Genomic DNA, 23048 nt, shown 5'->3' with positions numbered 1-23048 from the left:
AGTGAGTCCAACAGTAGTGGTAAAGGTATCTTCCAGCCCAGCGTGGTGGAAGAGGCTCAGTGTAGCCCAGCTAGGTCCCAGTATAGTGAGAGGGGTGGAGGGGCTGACTACCTGGCTCAGTGGAGCAGGAGTCAGTGGGAGGCTGAGAGTCCCCAGAGGCCCGATGCCCTATCTCAAAACCTGGGTGGTTTCTTGAGGGAACACCAGGTTAGGGACCTAGGCTGTCCTGTTAGTACACTTGAGGAGGATCTCCTAGTGTCTAGGGAACCTGGAGCATCTGTAACTAGAGCTCCAGTGGTTCCAGTGTACGGCGGTGCTACTCCAGGAGGGAGGGCACAGAAGTCCGAAGTAAGGAGTGATTGGGGGATGAGTTTCCCAGTGGATGCACCAGTGGACCAGGGACTAGCCAGTTGGGCTAGATCTTCTTGGGGGGACCCGGGTGGCGCCACTTCTGTGCTGGGGGGTCTCTGCGCACTGTCAGGTGGACAGGAGACGGGAGATCTGCGCCAGGCAGACAGTCACACGACACATGGGTCATGTGTCAGCCTCAGGGGGAAGGTGTGTGAATTCCCAGAAGTTCTGGAGTGCCAGGCAATTATTCCACCAAAGGTTTTAGACCGGAGGTTGGGAGGCCAGGTTCAGGATCAGCCTGATCTGAAGGGTAGGACGACTGTAACCAGTGTCCTGACCGGTTCTTCTTCCAGAGGAACCTCTCCAGTTGGGAGATGGCAGACCTCTGGAAGGGGGTGCAGAGGGTGGGAAAGCCCACCTCTGACCCCGGTACAGCCTGAGGGGTTAAACCCTAGGTTGGAATGGCATTGTAAGGGTACCCCTCGCAGGAGGAGGAGAAACCCTAGAAGAAGAGGTAGGGGGAGGAGAGCCTTCCCTGAGACTCCTGGTCCGCCTGAGGTTGTAGACCCTAGGCTGGGGAACCAGTGGCAGTCTAGTCCTGTCTTGCAGACAGGGAGAGTGGAGAATGGCTACTATGTACCAGGGGTTACTACCCCCCACTCTGTGAATAGGCAAGGACCGGTGGCACCTGGGTGGCCCAGGGCCTGGTCCTGGCCGCGGACAACGTGGGAGTACCAGTGGGGTAGCCCAGTTGGTCCAGACAGTGTTTTGAGAAGGAATCCCATGGGTTCAACGTGGTGTAGAACAGGAGGGTGTCCCTGCAGTTGCGGGCCCACGTCCGTGTTCTATCGCCCCAAGCAGGGAAGTCCATCACGGTGGTGATTGGTCTCCCCTGCGTTTTGGCTGGAAGGGGGTTGTGTTGGACTTGGCCCTTCTGGCAGGTTCACCCCTAGACTTTTTGCTTGTAATGGTGACCTGGTGATGGTGATTTTTGGGTTCTGCGCACTTTCACTTTGTCCCAGTGGAAAGTGCGTGCGCACTCTGAGTGCATGTGATGAGATAGGCCTGCCCTCCCATAGGAATGCATGGGGAATGTATGTGTCCCTGGTAGTTCCTGATGCGTGGGGTGTACAGGTTCGAATCTGATATGTGCAAACTCGTGAGAGTGAATGCTTCGCAATGGTGTATGTGGCATGAGTGTGTCTTGTGTACAAATGCCACTTCTAGGACTTGGCATATTAATGTAAAATATGCCTGCCTTGTGATTGGCTGGAGCTGGCTGGTGAGACTGGCTCCAGGAAGGCTGGATGAGTCTGCCCGGTGGTGAGTGTGAGATTAGCATGTTGATGGCTTGGGAGGAGTGCACATGGTCCCTGATGGGCCTGGACTTTCCCCACACAATACTGGCTCCGCCCCCTGTGGTGTGACTGATGTCCCTAGCCCTGCCAGTGAATGAAATGGGTGGTTGGTCTATCAAGGGTACTTTAAAACCAGCTGCGACTGGTTTCCCCCCACCCTGCACCTACAGACAAAGGATCTATGTGTATAAAAATGGGTCTGTGTCCCCACAGATGTTGTTCTCTTCCAGGATCCGGAGGGGGCCGCTGCTGCTGTCGCTGGGCCAGAGGACCGCCACTTGGAGTGTCTCCCTGCCTGGAGACCCAGTGTGCTGGCTCTGGGCCCAGCCTTGCCCCCTGCCTGCCTACAAGGACTTTTGCTGGACTTTTTGCTCACTAGCGCTTGGGAGCGCTTTCCTTTTGCTTCTAGCACTGAGGAGCAATTTATTATTGCCCTTGAGCGCTTTGTTTGCCTAGAGCGCCTGGAAGCTGGAAGCTATGATTGCCTTTTAGCGCTGAGGAGCGCTTTACTTTTGGAAGCCGGAGCCCACCCGGCATTGCCCCAGAGATTGCCGCCCGTTCGAGGAAACCGCCGCCGGCCCGCGACCAGGAAGTCAGGCAGGCCGGGGGCGGTACTGCGGGACACTCGTCATTCCCCGGCCCGTGCTCTGATTGGCTGCCGGCCCGGGACCTAACTGGAGGAAGAAGCAGCCCGCAACCGGCACCTTCCACGGGGTTCCCTGGAGTGAGGGAGAGCCCCGTGGTGACTAGCTTGAAAGAGGGAGCAGAGCCTGGCCGCGAGACTCTGCCGCCCAGGAGGTAGCCGCTGCAGAGCACCGCGACAAGTACCGGTGAGTGCGGCCAAAGTAGAGAAGGGAGGGGCGCCGGGACACGTTGTCGGTGTCCGCCCCCCCAGGAGCGCGATCTCGTGCTCATTGTTGTGGAGCCTGGCAAAAGGATCCAGGGGCATTCTTGCAGAGTCCAAGAGGGACTCCAGAGACGGCCGCATTCCTGATTGAGCCCTGAGAGGCTCAAGGGGCATTTTCTGCGTCTCGAGTCCCCCAGAGGGAGGGACTCCAACCAAGGCGGCACACTTGTTAAGAGCCCAGAAGAGGCTCGAGGGGGCATTTCCTTGTTTAGATCCGTGAGGGCTCCCCGGTGGCATGTGTATTTAAGAGCCCCGAGGCTCCAGGGCACCATTGTGGTTTAAGAGCCCAGAGAGGCTCCACAGCACCACATTTGTGTTAAGAGCCCAGAGAGGCTCTAGGGGGCACATCTTTGTTCTGGGGCACAGAGCCCAGCGAGGCTCCCACGTTGGCCCCAGTATTGTCTGCACAGCTGCCCAGCACTTCGTGGGCAGCTGCCACGTTTAGGCCCCCCCTGACTTTCGACACAGGGCGTCCTAAGCCCCCACAAGGCCAGTTGGCCTAGGGACTGTCACAGGTGGTTACTTATGTGAGTTTGGCGCAACTGTACTTTTCCTGCACCTCTGAATGTGTTGTTATGCATCATGTGCCTTGTTCAACACTGCTGAATGTTTTTATGTATCATGTGCCTTGCTCTTACACCGCTGAATGTATTTTGTGCATCATGTGTTATCTGCACCGCTGAATGTGTTTAGGCGTCATGTGTTTTCCCTTACACCGCTGAATGTATATGCATCATGTGTTTTGTTCCCAGGTCTATACCCCTAAATGTATGGTGATATTTAGTTGGTTGTTTTCTCCTAGTACAGGTGGTGCTAGTGAGGTCCTGGTTCCCTGCGTGACCTGTTTCTAAGGTGGTTAGGATTGCGTAGGTGGTACTTACCTTTACCAGTAGTTACTGGTTGTGTGCTTTAAGTTCTACTTTGTGCTACAGTGATTGATATTCCATGTACTAAGTGCTAATTCTACCAAGTGCTAAGTTCTAAAAGTACCTATTCCTGACAGTGGTCCATGTGGCCCTGTCTTGTACATATCCCCTGTAAATACTGCCCGTACCTGTTGGCTCATTGTAAAGTGTGTGTTTTATCTAATGTGTTTTGGTGTAATACAAAGGCTATTTTTATATATAACCTTGTGTGGAGAGGCACTGCCAAGTGGTCTGACCAGACCAAGGGCACAGGGGGACCAGCTGAGAGTCTAGGGTCGTTGATAAACACACCATCCAAGATATGGCCAGCCCGATGGGTTGGGCTGTTCACCAATTGGGTAAACTCACATGCTTCCAATGAGTCAACCAGCGTGGAAGTGTCTTTAGCCCCCAGATCATCCAAATGAAAATTTAGATCCCCTAGAATGGTGAGGTGAGGTTTACCAAAATAGGGTTCCAAAATTCTAAAGAGCTCAAAGTTGAAACTGGCTCTAGGACCCGGCGGTCTATAAATGAGGATGCCTGTAAAGGAAACCGAAGGAGAGCAGAGAATAGAAAAGTACAGTGCCTCAAAGGGGTCCGAGGCCTCAGACAGAGCTTTTATAGTACAGGACAGAGAAGCTTTACAAAGAATTGCCAGCCCACCCCCCCTCTACGTCTGATTCTATCTTGTCTATACAACGCGAAGCCATCAGGAATCGCCAACAGTAGATCATGACCTGACGAGTCCGAGGCCCACGTTTCAGTCACAAACACCCAATCGGGTTGTCTATCAGTCACAAACTCATGAAATGCGATATTGTTTTTAATAAGTGACCTAGCAATAACTAGAAAGCCCTTTCAAGGTTGAGTGGCGCTCTGTAACGCCGACAAGGTCTGAGGTCTCCTCTTAGAGGAAGTGGAGGGCAGAGGGACCAACTTACAGGTGTGGCAAAGGGAGAAAAACTATGATGACAGGCCAAAAAAGATGGCTTAAGTACCAACATCTCCTGAGAAGAGTAGACACCTGTAGGGTAGGGTGGGAGTCCCCTGTGTTCAGCCCGTCCTGCAGCCCGTCCTCAGCGCGGACGGGCGCAGAAGGGCTGAACTCAGGCGTAACTCCGGCGGAAATCCGGCGTCCCCGCTGCGCGTAACCGCTGGGCGTCAGCATGACCCCCTTTTTAAAGACGTCTGGCGTCCTTATGACGACTAGAGCATCAGACCTCCGAGGTGGCGCCGGCAGGCATCCCTGAGTACCCCCAATATGGCCGCCAAAGATTCAAACAAACACCTGGAAGAGGGACCGCCCAACAGCGGTGAGTTTCGATAATATTATAGTGCAAGTCGGGGGCTGGAAGCTAAAAACAGGGGATACTGAGCAAACGAAATTTTAAATAAAATACAAAACGAGGTGGTTTTAAAAAGTCCAGATTAGCAGCAGTTCCACTAAGAAAACACGCAGCGCGCAGGTAACGCTCTGATCCTGGTCCACCCACGCCATCTCTCACACCGGGGGACGATGAGGACGTCGAGGAATTTGTCTGAATGATCTCTCTGGAGGCATGTCCGGTCGCACTCACGCTGGAGGAAGTAGGGACAGCCACGGAGTCGGATGAGTGCCTTGCCGGAGTCAAAAGCACACTGCTCAACCCGAACTGGCGACACTTTCTGGACGGTGTCAGATCCCTCAGGATGGAGGAACAAGGCTTTTGGCAGCAAGTGTGGAGAGCTCAGAGCAAACTCAGTGAAAGCCCTCACAGGGTGGTCCTGAGGGGAACCTCCCTCATCATACCGACAAGCCAGCAGAAAGAAGTGGTCCGGCTGGCGCATCAAGGTCACCAGGGCGCTTCCAAAACCAAGGCCAGACTCAGAAGTAAAGTTTGGTTCCCAGGGATGGACGTTATGGTGGAGGAAGTGGTGCGTAACTGTCACTCCTGCAACATGACGAGTGCCGCACCCTGTGATCACTGAAGACCTGTGTCCGGATCCATGGTCCAAACTGAGCATGGACTTCGCATCCTTTCCAGGCGTCTGGAACACCCTGGTGCTGGTCGGCTCGCATTCAAAAATTTCGGTGGTAGAAGTGGTGCCCTCGACGGCTTTCTCCCATGTCAAGGCTGTGCTGGATCGCACATTCGCAATGATGGGCCTGCCCGACGAGATCAGATCGGAAAACGGACCGCCATTCCAGGGCAGGTATTTCCAGGCCTACCTGACCTCCCGTGGCATCCGGCACCGAAAGTTCACCCTACAGTGGCTCAGGCAAACGGCGAGGTGGAGTGGTTCATGTGAACCATGAACCAGGCCCTCAGGATCGGGGTAGACAAAGGAGAAGATTCAGAACAATGCCTCTCACAGTTTCTCAGTGCCTATCGCCAGACCCCACACTGCACCACCCGGTGTGCCCCAGCACATCTGTTGTTTTGCCGGCCCCCAAGGGACTGTGTGCCGGTGGACCCGTCCTGGAGTACCCCTGACTTAGACCAGAACGCTGCACAGGGAAGAAGGAAGTTGTCTAACGCCAAGGGGAGCCAAGCTCGAAGAGCCCAGCCCATGAACATTGTGGTTGGCGACAGGTTAATAGCAAAGGACCGCCACCCGAACTGGAAGTATCACACCGCATATGAGCCAGAGGTTTGGGAAGCAGTCAACACCCAAGGAACCATGGTATCGGCCATGCGGGGTACCTGCGTGGTCACAAGAAGCACTTCCTGGTTCAAGAGAGTCCGCAGGGACATGGGGGCGGATGATCCACAGCCCGAAGAGCTGGAAAGCGGAGAGGAAGCGATCTCTGTGGAGATCCCACGGAGTCAACAGGAGGAAGTGCCAATACAACCCCAGAGAGAATAAGAAGCAGTGGAAGCCAGGAAGGGTCCTGTGGAGTGTACAACCGGCCCCGCAGAGGATCCTGAAGGGTCGGAGGCAAGCAAAAGCTCCCGGAGCCAGAAGCATGGTCTCCGGCCGAATCTGACCCCCAGCCAGAGACAAAAGTACTTTGCGTGGTGTGCACATAAGATCTGAGTGCCTCCCTGAGAAGAACCTGTGCATCCAAAAGATTGGAGGGATGTAATAACGGAGCCACCCGGCCCGTTCACTCACGCTGCACGCATCCCCACATCCCGAGGGCGGGCTCGCCTGAGGGAATAAATAAAGGGGTGCAAGACCGCTCTGGGTCTTTTGCCCAGAATAGTACAGCCAGCATGTGTGTCAATTATTTACATAGTACGGCCCAAGCCTGCGGCCCAGGGTAACCATTGTCCCCATGACCTCGCTCACTACAACACCGACACAAGGCATGAGGTGTGTGAACAGGCAGGACCACTCCCAGGCTTCCTGTGTGACAAACACACGTGCACACACACATCTCACACACACGTGCACACACACATCTCACACACGTGTGCACACACTGACAAATGTCACACACAGAGCCGTACACAGATATGCTGTGAAAAAGCAGCAAGACTCCCAAGACTTTCGATGCCGCTTGGTGCAAACCACCTCTAATTCACATAAGAATAGCAATCAAAATAACAAGGCAGGCGCTGGCAACAGGAAGGCGAGGAACACGTTTATTACTCCAGAGGAGAACACATCACATCAGACGCCGGGGCTATCGTCAGGAGGTCCTCTAACTGCATCTCTGCGGCATGGCCTTTTATACGCAATGCTGTCTCTTTATTGCATGGTCAAACATTCCTGGCATCAGTTTATTGCACATTCAAACATCCTTGGAATCCCCGCCTTAAGCTAGTTCCCACACAAACCTAGCAGCAATCGTCCCCCACCCAGATATAACAGATGATCGCTATCTCGCAGCTGGAGATTCCAACAGGATCCAAAAGTACGTGGGATCGGTCAAATCTAAGGGTTTGGGTTATTGATTAAGTCAGGCCCCTTTGTTGGTGAAACAAGCCGTGCCATGTGTAGGCAATAAAAAATGTCCACAGGGGTCGGTTAGTGCCTGGGACCGGACTGAGTGGCAGGTGCAGGGAAGGAGGTTATCAAAGGGGCCTGTCCGTGCGCGGAGGATGAAAGAACAAGTGGGCTTGGCGGGGGAAGTGACTCCAGGGCATTGTCATGCTGACAAGGTTTTATGAACCTAGTACGTGTGTTCAGGCTTAGTCAGAGCGCGGGGGATGATGGCGGGGTCTGGGTGACACACAGGTGAACAGCAGTGTATGAAATAGCTGTGATGTCGAAAATGGTTGCCGATTATGCGCTCGCAGAGGCTTTCATTAAGCAAGATGGCGCCGGCAATGTTCATGTTATCGTTTTACATTTCAACAGGTGCCCCTTTGAACATACCGAGCCAGCTTGCTAATCTATTCCAATGTCTTCGGGGCACATGATACTTGTGTAAAAGGGAACACTAGGGCGGTATACAGTGTACATCCAAACAACAACCACATACTGTCAGTACTGGGACCAAGAGAAACATTGATATTTTCCAACCCCAGTCCTTCGAGATGTCTCATATCTAAACATGCTAAAGTTGGGCTGATTATTGTAGTTTTTGGTGGCAAACATGTTGTACAGGCAGATACACAGACAGTAGGAGAAGAAGATCGTTATCAGCACAAACAGAATTGTCAATAACTTATGCGGTGAGGGTAACAAACTGGGAGAGGGTGTATGCAAAAAGGTATTCGCTGTACCGCAGTTTAAACTTGTTGATGAGCACAATTCTTAGATGAAGCGGTAAATTCTTTGTAACACAAAAACCAGTTTATCATACTTGTTGTTTCGAAGGATAGGGACCATTGTGTGTACTTTTGAAAACTGGACTGTGGGGGGGGGCAAAACTAATGAGCATATTCATGATGGCAATTGGCGTTGTATAATCCTTGTGATACACAGTTTACTTTTTCTTCCATAGGGTATGACATTCCCATGCTATCATCAATACAATGGCACTATGAATGCGAGTGATGTAGAACTTCACACAAAAAAACTTTTTCTTGTCCATTTAGGGCACGACTAATACAAAGTGATTGGGAGAGAAATGTAACCTAATATAATCGATGAGCTCTTCTTTCCAGTGTCTTTTTACAGTGAGCCATCACTGGTAGAGTCCCATTGTTCATCTAGCGTTGGCGCTGTTGAGCACCGGCGATGGAGCTATGCGTCCAGCTCGGATCCTGAGTCCACGTTGCTGGGCGAGGTCGTTCTTTCTCTGGGGGGTCACAATCCCTCTTCCCTGTTTACTAACTAATCTATCGCTGGTACCTTAGACAGGGTACCCCTACCCTATTCTTTATCCGTGAAGTCCATCCCTACTAACCCTATCCTATCTTTGTCCATTGTTTCTTCATCAGGTTGATAAAAACCCCATGTGAAAAAGGGGGTGTTTGGGGGAGCCAAAGGAAGAGAGGGTGGAGTGGGGGTCAGACTCGAGATAAACCAAGGGGGACAGAGACTACACACAAATGAGCCCACCAATTGGGCCCAATGGGTTGAGACTTCAGGCACAAGTAGACCAACAAGCTGGGGGCTTCTGAACAGCCTTTCTTTCTTTCTTTCTTTTTTCTTTCTTGTCGGTGTTAGTGCCTCGTCCAGAATCTTGGCTCTGCGGCTCCGCCTTGGTCGTAATCATAGGTGTTCCACTCCTTGCCGTCAGGCTGTGCATCTCGTCCGACCTCTCTCTTCCAATGACTGGAAGGCATTCTTGAATCTAGCAGTGAGTATAAAACACATTTTTAGAGAACTGGCAGGGAAGATGTTACACAATTTAGTTTTCTCTCCCAACCCCAAGCAGCTGAGGAAATACATGTCATTCACTAATGTGGATACTCTGAGTCTTTTTGACCGCATTCCTAACTTTCACTGTTGTGCAGGTCTACGAACACCCATGGGACTTCCAATCATACATATTATCTTTTGTGCCCTATTTCTTTCATAAATATGGTTGTGGCAGAAATTCTAAAATTATTAATCATATGGTCTGTCAAATTCAAACTAACTTTTCCAGGAAAAACCGTTGTTACAAAACAAATTCCTGCAGGGCTGCGTTTTCTTCAAGATTTGTTAAACACAATAAAAGGTGTGATGCGTTATTATCATGGGCCTACAGGTACCCTTCCTAGTATTGTGCACCATAATAGTCCACAGGCTGAGCGTTGTCCCATCCTGTCAATGTTTCTTACTTTTACCTAAACATCTTGACCTCAGTACTCATTCAGAAGGGCTTACTACAACATTCCTTTCACTTTAGTTCAAATCATTTTTATAAACTTTATTCTAATTTCTGCATTATCCTTTGCAAACTAGTTGCTTCCTTAGTTAAGGACTTGCAATGTCGTCACAACTTATATGTAGGGTGACCAGAATTTTAAAGCCAAAACAACCAAGGACATTTCACAAAATTGGTAGAAGGACTACGATTTTACTTCGGGCAATGAACGCGCTCCTTAGCAGAGAGTTACAGAACAGTCAGTAAGAACACACATAAATTGTGATTTTTAAACTTGGCGGCTTGCCTGCTAATCAAATTGTTTCCAGGAAACAACTGCTAACTATCCCTGTTTTGTAGAACGAGAAAAACACCTCCCACCAATTTTTAGTCAATTATCTTTAAAAACCAGGACATGAGCTACATTTCTTGAAATTTTTCTGGGACAGCTGGTTAGAAACTGGGACCATCCTGGCAAAACGGGGACGTTTGGTCACTCTACTTATGTGCAATGTGTGTGGTAACATGAACGATGATGGTGGTGCTACTAAGGTACGCTCAACACGGGAATTGAAGGAGCCGGCGCATGAAGGAGTAAGACCCATGCCCATAGCGACCCAGTCCTAATGGAGTTTCATCCCGTGCTCCGACCAGTACGCCCCACTACAGATTGTCAGCCCATGAGGTATCCCGGCCACCGGACTGAACTCCGAGAGCTCTCACCATGAAATTGACCACCGTAGGGATCGGTTATCAGGAAAGATCCTACTAAGGACCGTTCTTTAACAGAACAATCCAGACGCTGGACCTAAGGAACCGCCCACCTCCCATCCTCTCCTTGTCCTGAAGAAGACCCACCATGTAAGGGGTAATATCCCTACAATAAGGGTCGAAACGTCGACTACCAGCCACAGCACATGATTGGAGTGTGATTAAGTACACCTGTCATTTTTGATGCTGCAATGATGTTTAATTTGAGCTTCTAGATTAACTCTGTTTTGGCTCCCCTGTGAAGCCACTTTTTTCAATTGTTAGAAATAATTTACAATTGATTTGTTTGTCACTTGAACCTACCTACACCTTCCCAACACTGCACCCCTTCCTCCTTTCCCTTGTACAGTGGGCACTGTTGTAATGCATATCGATTATTTATATGTATATATGCACTAAAAAAAGAAAAAATATAGTGAAAAAGTATACACTCTATTTTGAATAAACAATAGTGTTTCTTAAAAGATTTGGTTTAAGAAAATTTTTTAGTGTTAAAGTAATTCTACTAGGTCTGGGACCACTACCTAAACACAAGTGTAGTCGTACTAACACTTACAGTGGGGTCCCCCGATATCTAGCAGCTATAGTTTGAGTTGATGTATAGGCGTAAAGTAGGGATGCCAGTCAGATGTACAATGGCACAGCTTTTATGTTCCTATGTGGATGGAAGAAGAAGAGGTAAATCTCAAAACATGACAATGTCTCTAGCTTCTAGTTGGTGGGAGATAGTATGAACCCAAGCCCAGAGGCCCTTCACTTCTTCATTTGGTCAGTTCATAAATCAAAATTCATCATTCTCACTAATACACGTTACTTTGTTAGCAACCCAGTCATACAAAAGCATTCTCACATGGGCCCATACGTACGTGACACATACACATACATACTATACAAACATTTCATGTACTCAGAGATAGTCCCTACAGACAAAGCGTAATTTCATAACTCTAGCCTATTTTCGCCTAAAGGACAGCGTGTTAAGACTTTTCATCCTTCATTTGAAACACCGCTATAACCTAAAGAAAAAGGGTGCGAGGGGCCAGCATCTAAAACACATCAATACGCATGACGACGAAGATTTTTAACCCACCATGAATCAGACTCATCTCTGAGATACAGTCTTTGGCACCTTGGTATTGAAGCTCAGAAAGATTCAGTGCGGCAAGGTTAACTAATGGCAGAACGTTCACTACATGGATTGTTCAAAGTGCAGCATTACAGACCGCGTTGTAGGAAGAGGTTGGATGCCAGAGGTATTCTGTTTAGAGTAGAGGGGGGATGTATTAATGATTTCATTTGAAAAAACAATCTAAAGTGGTCTGGGGCTGTCCCCATCCGCAAAAATAGGGAAACTATAGGAGGTGGCAAGTTTCATCAGTTGTATCCTTGTTTTTAAGGGTGTGCATCTTTGTTACAGTGGCAAGATCGCTAACAGAAATTCGTTTAATGTTTTGCATGGAGGTCGGTTTTCGGGCGGACAGGGGGAAAACAGTGCAGTTTTAGTTCAGAAAACGTGTGGGCACAGTCGTGCTAGGAAACTATTGATTTGTAACTGCCAGGGCAGGCTGACTTTTAAAACCAGCAATATGTGTCTTGCGCCTGACTCCTAAAATGCGATCGCTAGAAAAAACTTTCCCAAGTGGCAATCTAAACAGATAACCTTTTCTTTCTAGGAGGTTGTGGGTTGTTAAAACGGAGCAAGACTTTCCTTACATGTTCATTCAGGTCATGTGACTTGTGCATGGAAATCAAATGTTGGCACTTAAAATTAGCTTTTCTTGTGATGATTCTCCAAGCCCTGGTTTTGACAAAGCAAGCAATTTAGGAAGACCATCTCTCTTTTTATTTAATAGGTTTACACCTTACTTCTGTCTAATGTTTGACTGTATGGCATATCCCTGGTAAGACTCAGGAACGTTTGAAAAACTCTTCTGAAAGTCGGCAATTATTATTAGAGTGGAACTTGCAGTCTTAATTTGTGCCGGTGCTTTTTACAATGCTTATGTATTTACTTCCTAAGGTGACAGTTGAAGCCCTCTAACCTAGGGCGGGTGCACACAGCACGGGAGCCTATACATTTTGCAAATCAGTATTAGTGTATGTCAATGGAAACTGACAAATTAAGCACTGGGAACATGGGTGGGAAGGTTGGCTAAATACTTGGTGTGCAAAAATAAAAATGTTGATGTCTGGGACCTCAAGAACCAGAATGCACCTGGGTTCACAGTTACCTAATGTCTGGGACAGTACTCCCTTTGGGGACCATATAATAGTAGTACAAAAATGTTTCAACAACAAGGTGTGCTTTTGCTCCGTCAAAGGGGCCGCGAAGTCAAAGAGGCAGAATTTACTATCCTCTTCATTGCTCATATCTAAAACGTCAGGATCTTACAAAGGACTTATGTTGTGGAATGAAACATGTCCTAATTATTCCTTTAGCGTTGTTTCCACGTACTGCATCTTCCTAATCAATTACATTTTTGGATTGTTTTACTTATTCTATTGGCCATTGAAAATCAAGTTTCTTCTTTCTTTGATGTCTTTTTCTTACTTTTTACAAGCTTGGTGAGCTGCTTTTCGTATCTCTTTATCTAGTCTAGCTTTGTTTCTTTTCTTTCATTGAGTGGCTTCTTTCTGCCATAAACCGTAGCTGTCGAACATGGCTGGCGTAGTTCTCTTTCTGCGAAAAGCTATTCCTAGCGTTTTTATTTTATCGGGGTCAAAAAGATCCTGTAGTGGCCACGGATTCTCCCGGTCTTTTCTAGTGCGTTTATGCCATAGTTCGCTATACGTTACAGTGGCTAGTCCATATTTCACATACATGTCCTTATTAGGGGTGCCTTCCGGCGGTGCCGTATGACTGACCTCCAATAAACGGTCCAGCCAAACAATCAATCAATTTTTGAGAAGACAGGCATAACGTAACAAAGGTCAACAAAAATTCTCAAATCAAATTAGGCAAAAAGCCCGCATTACTTATTTATTTATTTTTACAATTTATAGAGCGCGAACAAATGCCCGTAGGCGTCTCGGCGCTAGAAACAGTGCGTAAAGTTCTTACAGAGGCTAAATCGACAGCTGTTATTGACCAAACAGCCAGGTCTTTATTTTTCTGCGAAATTGCATCAGGGACGAGCTTTCTCTGATGGCTACTGGCAAAGAATTCCACAGTCTGGAAGCAGCAACCAGGAAGCGCCTATCGCCCCAAGTGACTGTTTTGGTTTGCGGTACCATCAGAAGATTGAGGTTATTAGATCGAAGCGATCTTGTGGATGAGTGGAACCTAAGATGGGCTTTCAGGAAATGCGGGCCGTGATTATGCAGTGCTTTGTATACTATACAAAGGGTTTTGAATTTAATCCTATTCCGGATCTTGAGCCAGTGAAGTTCTTTTATGGCCTCCGAGATTGGCATAACTTCTGGGTTCCAGACAGGAGACAGGCTGCAGCATTATGGATTGTCTTCAGTTTATTAGTCACTCTGGCTTGGGCATTGACAAATAAGCCATTGCAGTAGTCGGGTGAGGACAACACCAGGGAACTTACCAGTGTCTTTCCTGCTGCAGCTGGCAAGAACGGCATAATTTTCTTAATCAGCCTAAGTTTATGGTGGGCAGTGGCTGCTGTTTTGTTTGCGTGGGCCATAAAATTCAGGTTCTCGTCAAAAGTCACTCTGAGATTTCTGACAGTAGGGACCGGTTTAGGGGGGGTCCCATGCGTGGGCGGCCACCAAGTAGTAGACCAACTGGGTGAGAGATGTCCGAAAATGACCACCTCCGTTTTTTCGGAATTTAGTTTTAGGCAATTGGAGGCCATCCACTCTCCAATCGCCCACATGCCACCTTGAAAGTTTTCTGCTACCCTCTCTCCATCACCATTAATGGCCAACACAAGCTGCGTGTCATCTGCGTAGGAGGTAAGGCTCCTCCCATGGGCCATGATGACAGATGCCAGGTCCGACACATAGATATTAAATAGTGTCGGACTTAGGGATGAGCCTTGGGGTACCCCACACGGCAGTGACAGCTTGTCTGATTGAAAATGCCCCAATGTGACCACCTGCGTTCTCCCAGCCAAAAAGGAAGAAAGCAAGTTCTTTGCCAGGTCGCTGTATGCAAAGAAAGAGAGTATTCCTAATCTCTGTTTGCATGCAGGGAACGTCTCAACTAAGGGGAATACTAGTATTCGGTCGAATTTATTCGACCAGTCAAACAATCAAATAACAAGCAAGAATCGATTTTTCACGACCTTAGCCGAACCGCTGTGGACAGTTTCTTCGTCGTCCCCTTCCAGCGCCCGTTTTGTCCTCTCACTCCAAACAATGCGGCATTCCTATAAGTTCCCAGTCAGGACCGCAGGTCACTCGAGAGAGATCCGTTTGGAACTGGTGAAGTTTAGTTGATCGGCTGCCAGACGAGGGTTTCTTTCAGGCAGGTTCACTTTTCCGATCGTTTAGATGTTCACTCCGTCATTAGGGCCTCTCTCACTGGACCCACGTGTCGCGGATGGGCCCGACATTGGTGCACCAATTGTGAAAAAGCAGCGAGACTCTCAAGACTTTCGATGCCGCTTGGTGTAAACCACCTCTAATTCACATAAGAATAGTGATCAAAATAACAAGGCAGGAGCTGGGAACAGGAAGGCGAGGAACACGTTTATTACTCCAGAGGACAACACATCACATCAGACACCCGGGCTATCATCAGGAGGTGGTCTAATTGCATCTCTGCGGCATGGAATTTTATACGCAATTTTGTCTCTTTATTGCATGGTCAAACATTCCTGGCATCAGTTTATTGCATATTCAAACATCCTTGGAATCCCAGCCTTAAGCTAGTTCCCACACAAACCCAGCAGCAATCTTACCCCACCCAGATGTAACAGATGATCGCTATCTCGCAGCTGGACATTCCAACAGGATCTAAAAGTACGTGGGATCGGTCAGATCTAAGGGTTTTGGGTTATTGACTAAGTCAGGCCCCTTTGTTGGTGAAACAAGCCATGCCGTGAGTAGGCAATAAACAATGTCCACAGGGCTCGGTTAGTGCCTGGGACCCGACTGAGTGGCCAGGTGCAGGGAAGGAGGTTATCAAAGGGGCCTGTCCGTGCGCGGAGGATGAAAGGACAAGTGGGTTTGGCGTGGGAAGTGACTCTGGGGCATTGTCATGCTGACAAGGTTTTACGACCCTAGTACGTGTGTTCCGGCTTAGTCAGAGAGAGGGGGATGATGGCGGGGTCTGGGTGACACACAGTAGACCAGCAGTGTATGAAATGGCCGTGATGTCTAAAATGGTTGCTGCTTACGCGCTCGCAGAGGCCTACGTTAAGCAAGATGGCGCCGGCAATGTTCATGTTATCGTTTTACCTTTCAACAATGCTACACACATGACGCACATGCATGCATACACACACAGACACTCTCACAAATGTCACACTCACAATTCACAGACATTCCACACACATGTGCGCATAGACAGACAGACATGCTCACAGATGTCACGCACATGCCACATGTACACACACTTCACACACACATACAAAGGTCACACACATGCACACACACGTCACACACACATGTGAACACACATCATATACACAAACACAAGTCTCACACACTCATACTTGTCAGGCACACACACATACACATCACACACACACACACACGCTCACTCATGTTACACACATACATACACATGCACATAAACATGTCACACACATGTCAGGCACACACACACACATGCATACACACATGACACACACATGCCCACACATCTCTCACACACATGCCACACGTGCACACACATATCTTTCATGATAAGTGCATAAACAGGGTGGAGCACAGAAGGCATTAGGAAGGGAGGCGCAACTGGCTATTGTTGAGCAACTTCTCAAAAACTGAGGGGCATATCAGCAAGGAACGGTGAAGAATAACACAAAGCGCGCTTAGCGCTTTGTTATTCTTCGCCGTTTATCTCTGGAATTTATCGCCCTGGTAGCGCGTTATCAACAACGCGTTGCTCCAGGGCGAAACAAATTCCAGAGATAGTGGGGGAAATCGCTGTTTTGCAGGGAGCATCGCTGGTTTTCCAGCGATGTTGCATGCAAATGGGCGATAACCTTGCTGATATGACCCTGTGGCCGTAGCAGCATAATCGACCCCCTATGTTGGGGATAGCTAAGTCAGAATTTTAGCAGAGGTTAGTTTTTGGAGAAAACCGCTGTTTTCTGCAAAAACTAACGTGTGCTAAAATGCTGGGGCAGCCTTGTAAATATCGCGATGTGCACATCAGCGATATTTACAAGGCTATACTGCCCAGTGACGCCCACTTTGCATCTCATTAGAGATGCAAAGGGAGGCGTTGGGGAAAAGGGTGCTAACATGCGATTATGCATGTTAGCACCCTCTTGTAAATAGGGCGCTGGTTTTATCTCCACTTTTTTGGATTTTAAAGCCAAAAAAGCGGAGATAAAGCCCTTGTTAATATGCCCCCAACTTTCTTAGTGATGACATCAGAAAAATAATGAAACTTAAACATTAACACTAACAAAATAAGTGCCTTTATTTTACATTTCTATTACATGGAAATGCTATTAGTCCACAGAGGATGGAAGGTTTGGCCTGAGGCACTCTAAGACACTTATCTTTAATTCATCGTCAACACTTTGTTTCCAGATTTATCGTATGTAAATATGCATGTGGTATTTATATAGCACCAAACTAGTCGAAAGGCTGCAAGGCGCTGTACAGGGTCAACGACACAGTCAGCATGTGACAGGAGGAATAGATGGTTTGTGGATTGTGACTGCATCGTGAAGAAGTTTTTATTTTATTTTTAAAGTTGCGTTTCGAGCTGCCTCCCTCATTGGGGCGGGGCTCGCGCTCTCCCGGGTGGAGATAAGGGTGTCACCCCTGGTCCTTGGTGCAGATGGGGGAGAGGGGGGGCGCTCTTCTTCTCCCTCGGAGGGGGTCCTTGCTGCAGGTGTGGACCCCTGGAGACGGTGAGCTTGTCATCCATGAAGACGGAGGTCAGCCGTGTGTAAGTTGTGTGCCTGGAGCACAAACATTGCCGAAGGGCATCGGAGCGCTGCAGGGGGTCAGTGACAAGCGTCTCGTCAAGGAGTGGCAGGAAAGTCGGGGGTCTGTGGACTGTTGACGCATTCGAGGGGTCTGTAGATAAAGCAGCTCCATCCTGCCTCGTATGATAACTTCTCCCAATCTTGGATCACAGCAGGGGAGCGCGCCTTCAAATGCTGCGCGCGGCCCCTGACAAGCAATGTTTGTCCTTTAAATCAACCTCATTGCTTAGACAAGAGACCCCCTGTAGCGCTAGCTTCACTTACACTTGATGGTTAATGCTCAAGCTTCACTTACACTTAATAGTTAAAGTGCAGGCAGTAGTGCACACTTCACTTACACTTAGTGAAAGTGCAGGCAGTAGCGCAACCTTCACTGACACTTAATAGTTAAAGTGCAGGCAGTAGTGCACACTTCACTTACACTTAGTGAAAGTGCAGGCAGTAGCGCAACCTTCACTGACACTTAATAGTTAAAGTGCAGGCAGTAGTGCACACTTCACTTACACTTAGTGAAAGTGCAGGCAGTAGCGCAACCTTCACTGACACTTAATAGTTAAAGTGCAGGCAGTAGTGCACACTTCACTTACACTTAGTGAAAGTGCAGGCAGTAGCGCAACCTTCACTGACACTTAATAGTTAAAGCGCAGGCAGTAGTGCAAGCTTCACTGACACATAATAGTTAAAGCGCAGGCAGTAGTGCAAGCTTCACTTACACTTGATAGTTAAAGCGCAGGCAGTAGCGCAAGCTTCACTTACACTTGATAGTTAAAGTGCAGGCAGTAGTGCAAGCTTCACTGACACATAATAGTTAAAGCGCAGGCAGTAGTGCAAGCTTCACTTACACTTAGTGAAAGCGCAGGCAGTAGTGCCGGCTTTGCTGACACTGGCCAGGCAAGACAGGGGTAGAGCCACACGCTTGGAAGGAGAGATCTACGGGTGCAGGGGGGTCGGAGAGGGCGAGGGGGGCGTAGGGGGGCGGTAAGGACCAGGAGTGAGAGAGGAGGACCTCTTGCGCTAACAGATGAACAGGAAGAGGCGAGAGGGAGCCGGCCATTTGTGGGGCTCTGGAGAGTCTGAACACAGCTCTCGAGATGAAGTTATAAACGAGCAGGAACTGTCTTTAGTTTTCTCGTAAATGGTTTTAATTTAGTTTTTAATGTTCAGCGCGGGACGGGATGGTGCGCGCCCAGACGGCCGTCCATTTCCCTCCAGCGCTGCCCTGGGCTTTTAGCCGCCTAATGACCACTCGGAGCAGCCGGAGGCCCATTGTCGGTGGGAGGATCCTGCCGGCCAGCCGAGGAGCCGGCCTGCTGGGGTCAGGGGCCGGGGCCGAGGCGGTCTGCAGCCGGCCTCACCCAGGGCCGAGGAGCCGGCCTGCCGGGGTCAGGGGCCGGGGCCGAGGCGGTCTGCAGCCGGCCTCACCCGGGGCCGAGGAGCCGGCCTGGTCCAGCCAGACCGCCGAGCCCGGCCCGGCGGCAACCTGAGGGAGGACAGGGCCCCTCTGAAGGGAGCTCGGGGGACCGAAGAGAAGGGGCCCGGGTTTATCCAACTCTGAGAGCCTCGAAAGGGCTCCGAGGAGAAAAGCCAGGGGTTCTAGCGCTATCAGAAGTGCGAGGAGCTATACCAGCGAGAACTGTCCCAGAGTCCTGAGATACCCCAGGGGCACAGCAAAACCGTGAGCGCCCCCCTGCAGCACTGCTCTGGCCCTTGTGTATAGAGCCACACCAGAGAAAACTGACTTAGAGTCATGCAGAGCAGGGTCGGATTGGGATCACAATTCGGCCCGGGCACTGACGAAAAAAGTGGCCCACATTCAAGAGGCGTGGCCCATATTTAAGGGGCGTTGCCCACATTCAAGGGGCGTGCCCTTTCATGAAACACCATTTGCACAGACAAGGAATGAAAGTGGGAGGATATTGTTCTTGCACCGGACACAGGGCCAAGGTGACAATGGCCTACAGGCTGAGCAACTAAAAAAAATAGCAAGGCCCACTTTTGTCACAAAATTATTCCAGCCCTCCAGCACAGGAGCACCTGAAAAGCAGTAAGCCCCTGTTATTACTAACCTACTTAGCCCTCCCCAGACCTTCAGCTCAGGAGCACATGAACAGAGGTAAGGCCCCTACAATTAGTAAATTAATCAACCCTCCAGGCCTTGGGAAAATGTCCTGGCAGGGGAGCACAAAACACAGCTTTCTGGGTCATCCAAGGTAGCCAGGTAGCCAGGGGGGAGGCTGAGGTGAAGCTGGTGCATGGGAAGTGCCTTCCCAGTGTGTTCTGGCAGTTTGAGTGTTTACCATTTACTGTAGTATTACCCTTGTACCTGTGTATGGTACCCTTTTGTAACTTGCACACGTCACTTTTCTCTTGTAACACACTGTTTGCTACCTCTCACTTTTGTTTGCTTTAGATACTTGCAAAGTGCCACCATTGCCTACGTAACGTTTGTTCTTGTGCTGGAGTGTCTGCCATTAATTGCAGTATTATACCTCTACTTGTATTTTGTACGCTTTTGTAACCTGCACATATATCACTTTTTCCTCCTGTAATGTATTTTTTGCTCCTCTTGTATTTTGGTTGCTCACTATTGTCACTTTTGATTCATGTAACTTAACGTTTGCTTTTGTAATTTGTCCACTTATAATTTTCTCCTCATGTATTATTGCTGTTCCTAGTGTGAAGCGCTCTGACACCTTCGGGTAAAGTCCGCGCTATATAAAATCGCATAAATAAATAAATAAAACAAAAAAATTCCAAACATCACCAGGCCCCCACAGCAAGACCCATTCTTCCTCGCCCACTATGCCCTGAATGTGAAGGGCTGTGGGCAAGGTGTTAAGACTAACACCGTTTCTGGGCTGCATGGGCGCCAGGGGGCCGAGGTGCAAATGGATCAAAGGCCTGAGAAACACCTGGCCCCCAGGGAGGCCGATTATTGCAAACAATCACCCCTGCCCAGCCTCAGCTTGATTGCTTGGCAGGGTAGGGGTGAAGGAGAGGCCACAGCTGACAATCGCTGTCTGGCCGCACAGCGAGGCTGCTTTCATTTTCTCTGTCTCCGTGCACTCTGTGGGCCGTTTTTTTTCTCCCCTTTCCTAGTCCACTCTCTGTGGACTGGGACAGGGGAGAAAAAAAACGGCCCACAGAGGGCACTGAGCACCGGCCCTTCGGCCCATGCCCGAATGCCCGCCTTGCCAATCCGACCCTGATGCAGAGACCCCCAGGGTCGCGGTGCCTTGACACCAATGCACTGCCACCATACCAGAGCCAAGTGTCCTAAAGCCATGGAGTGACCCCCAGGGGCCCTGGTGCCTTGGCAGAAATGCACTGCCACCATACCAGAGCCATGTGTCCTAAAGCCATGGAGTGACCCCCAGGGGCCCCGGTGCCTTGGCACCAGTGCACTGCCACCATACCAGAGCCATGTGTCCTAAAGCAATGGAGTGACCCCCAGGGGCCCCGGTGCCTTGGCACCAATGCACTGCCACCTTACCAGAGCCAAGTGTCCTAAAGCCATAGAGTGACCCCCAGGGGCCCGGTGCCTTGGCACCAGTGCACCGCCACCATACCAGAGCCATGTGTCCTAAAGCCATGGAGTGACCCCCAGGGGCCCCGGTGCCTTGGCACCAAAGCACTGCCACCATACCAGAGCCATGTGTCCTAAAGCAATGGAGTGACCCCCAGGGGCCCGGTGCCTTGGCACCAATGCACTGCCACCATACCAGAGCCAAGTGTCCTAAAGCAATGGAGAGACCCCCAGGGGCCCCGGTGCCTTGGCACCAGTGCACTGCCACCATACCAGAGCCATGTGTCCTAAAGCAATGGAGAGACCCCCAGGGGCCCCTGTGCCTTGGCACCAGTGCACTGCCACCATACCAGAGCCAAGTGTCCTAAAGCCATGGAGTGACCTCCAGGGGCCCCGCTGCCTTGACACCAGTGCACTGCCACCATACCAGAGCCAAGTGTCCTAAAGCCATGGAGTGACCCCCAGGGGCCCCGGTGCCTTGGCACCAGTGCACTGCCACCATACCAGAGCCAAGTGTCCTAAGGCAATGGAGTGACCTCCAGGGGCCCCTGTGCCTTGGCACCAGTGCACTGCCACCATACCAGAGCCAAGTGTCCTAAGGCAATGGAGTGACCTCCAGGGGCCCCTGTGCCTTGGCACCAGTGCACTGCCACCATACCAGAGCCAAGTGTCCTAAGGCAATGGAGTGACCTCCAGGGGCCCCTGTGCCTTGGCACCAGTGCACTGCCACCATACCAGAGCCAAGTGTCCTAAAGCAATGGAGTGACCCCCAGGGGCCCCGGTGCCTTGGCACCAATGCACTGCCACCATACCAGAACCAAGTGTCCTAAAGCAATGGAGTGAACCCCAGGGGCCCCGGTGCCTTGGCACCAGTGCACTGCCACCATACCAGAGCCAAGTGTCTTAAAGCAATGGAGTGACCCCCAGGGTCCCCGGTGCCTTGGCACCAGTGCACTCTCACCATACCAGAGCCAAGTGTCCTAAAGCAATGGAGAGACCCCCAGGGGCCCCTGTGCCTTGGCACCAGTGCACTGCCACCATACCAGAGCCAAGTGTCTTAAAGCAATGGAGTGACCCCCAGGGGCCCCGGTGCCTTGGCACCAGTGCACTGTCACCATACCAGAGCCAAGTGTCCTAAAGCAATGGAGTGACCCCCAGGGGCCCGGTGCCTTGGCACCAATGCACTGCCACCATACCAGAACCAAGTGTCCTAAAGCAATGGAGTGACCCCCAGGGGCCCCGGTGCCTTGACACCAATGCACTGCCACCATACCAGAGCCAAGTGTCCTAAAGCCATGGAGTGACCCCCAGGGGCCCTGGTGCCTTGGCAGAAATGCACTGCCACCATACCAGAGCCATGTGTCCTAAAGCCATGGAGTGACCCCCAGGGGCCCCGGTGCCTTGGCACCAGTGCACTGCCACCATACCAGAGCCATGTGTCCTAAAGCAATGGAGTGACCCCCAGGGGCCCCGGTGCCTTGGCACCAATGCACTGCCACCTTACCAGAGCCAAGTGTCCTAAAGCCATAGAGTGACCCCCAGGGGCCCGGTGCCTTGGCACCAGTGCACCGCCACCATACCAGAGCCATGTGTCCTAAAGCCATGGAGTGACCCCCAGGGGCCCCGGTGCCTTGGCACCAAAGCACTGCCACCATACCAGAGCCATGTGTCCTAAAGCAATGGAGTGACCCCCAGGGGCCCGGTGCCTTGGCACCAATGCACTGCCACCATACCAGAGCCAAGTGTCCTAAAGCAATGGAGAGACCCCCAGGGGCCCCGGTGCCTTTGCACCAGTGCACTGTCACCATACCAGAGCCAAGTGTCCTAAAGCCATGGAGTGACCCCCAGGGGCCCCGGTGCCTTGGCACCAGTGCACTGCCACCATACCAGAGCCATGTGTCCTAAAGCAATGGAGTGACCTCCAGGGGCCCCGGTGCCTTGACACCAGTGCACTGCCACCATACCAGAGCCAAGTGTCCTAA

Source organism: Lissotriton vulgaris, chromosome 10 (genome assembly GCF_964263255.1).
Source record: "Lissotriton vulgaris chromosome 10, aLisVul1.2, whole genome shotgun sequence".
Taxonomy (NCBI): Eukaryota; Metazoa; Chordata; class Amphibia; order Caudata; family Salamandridae; genus Lissotriton; species Lissotriton vulgaris.
The sequence above is the reverse complement of the archived record's forward strand: the minus strand, read 5'-3'. Positions refer to the sequence as shown.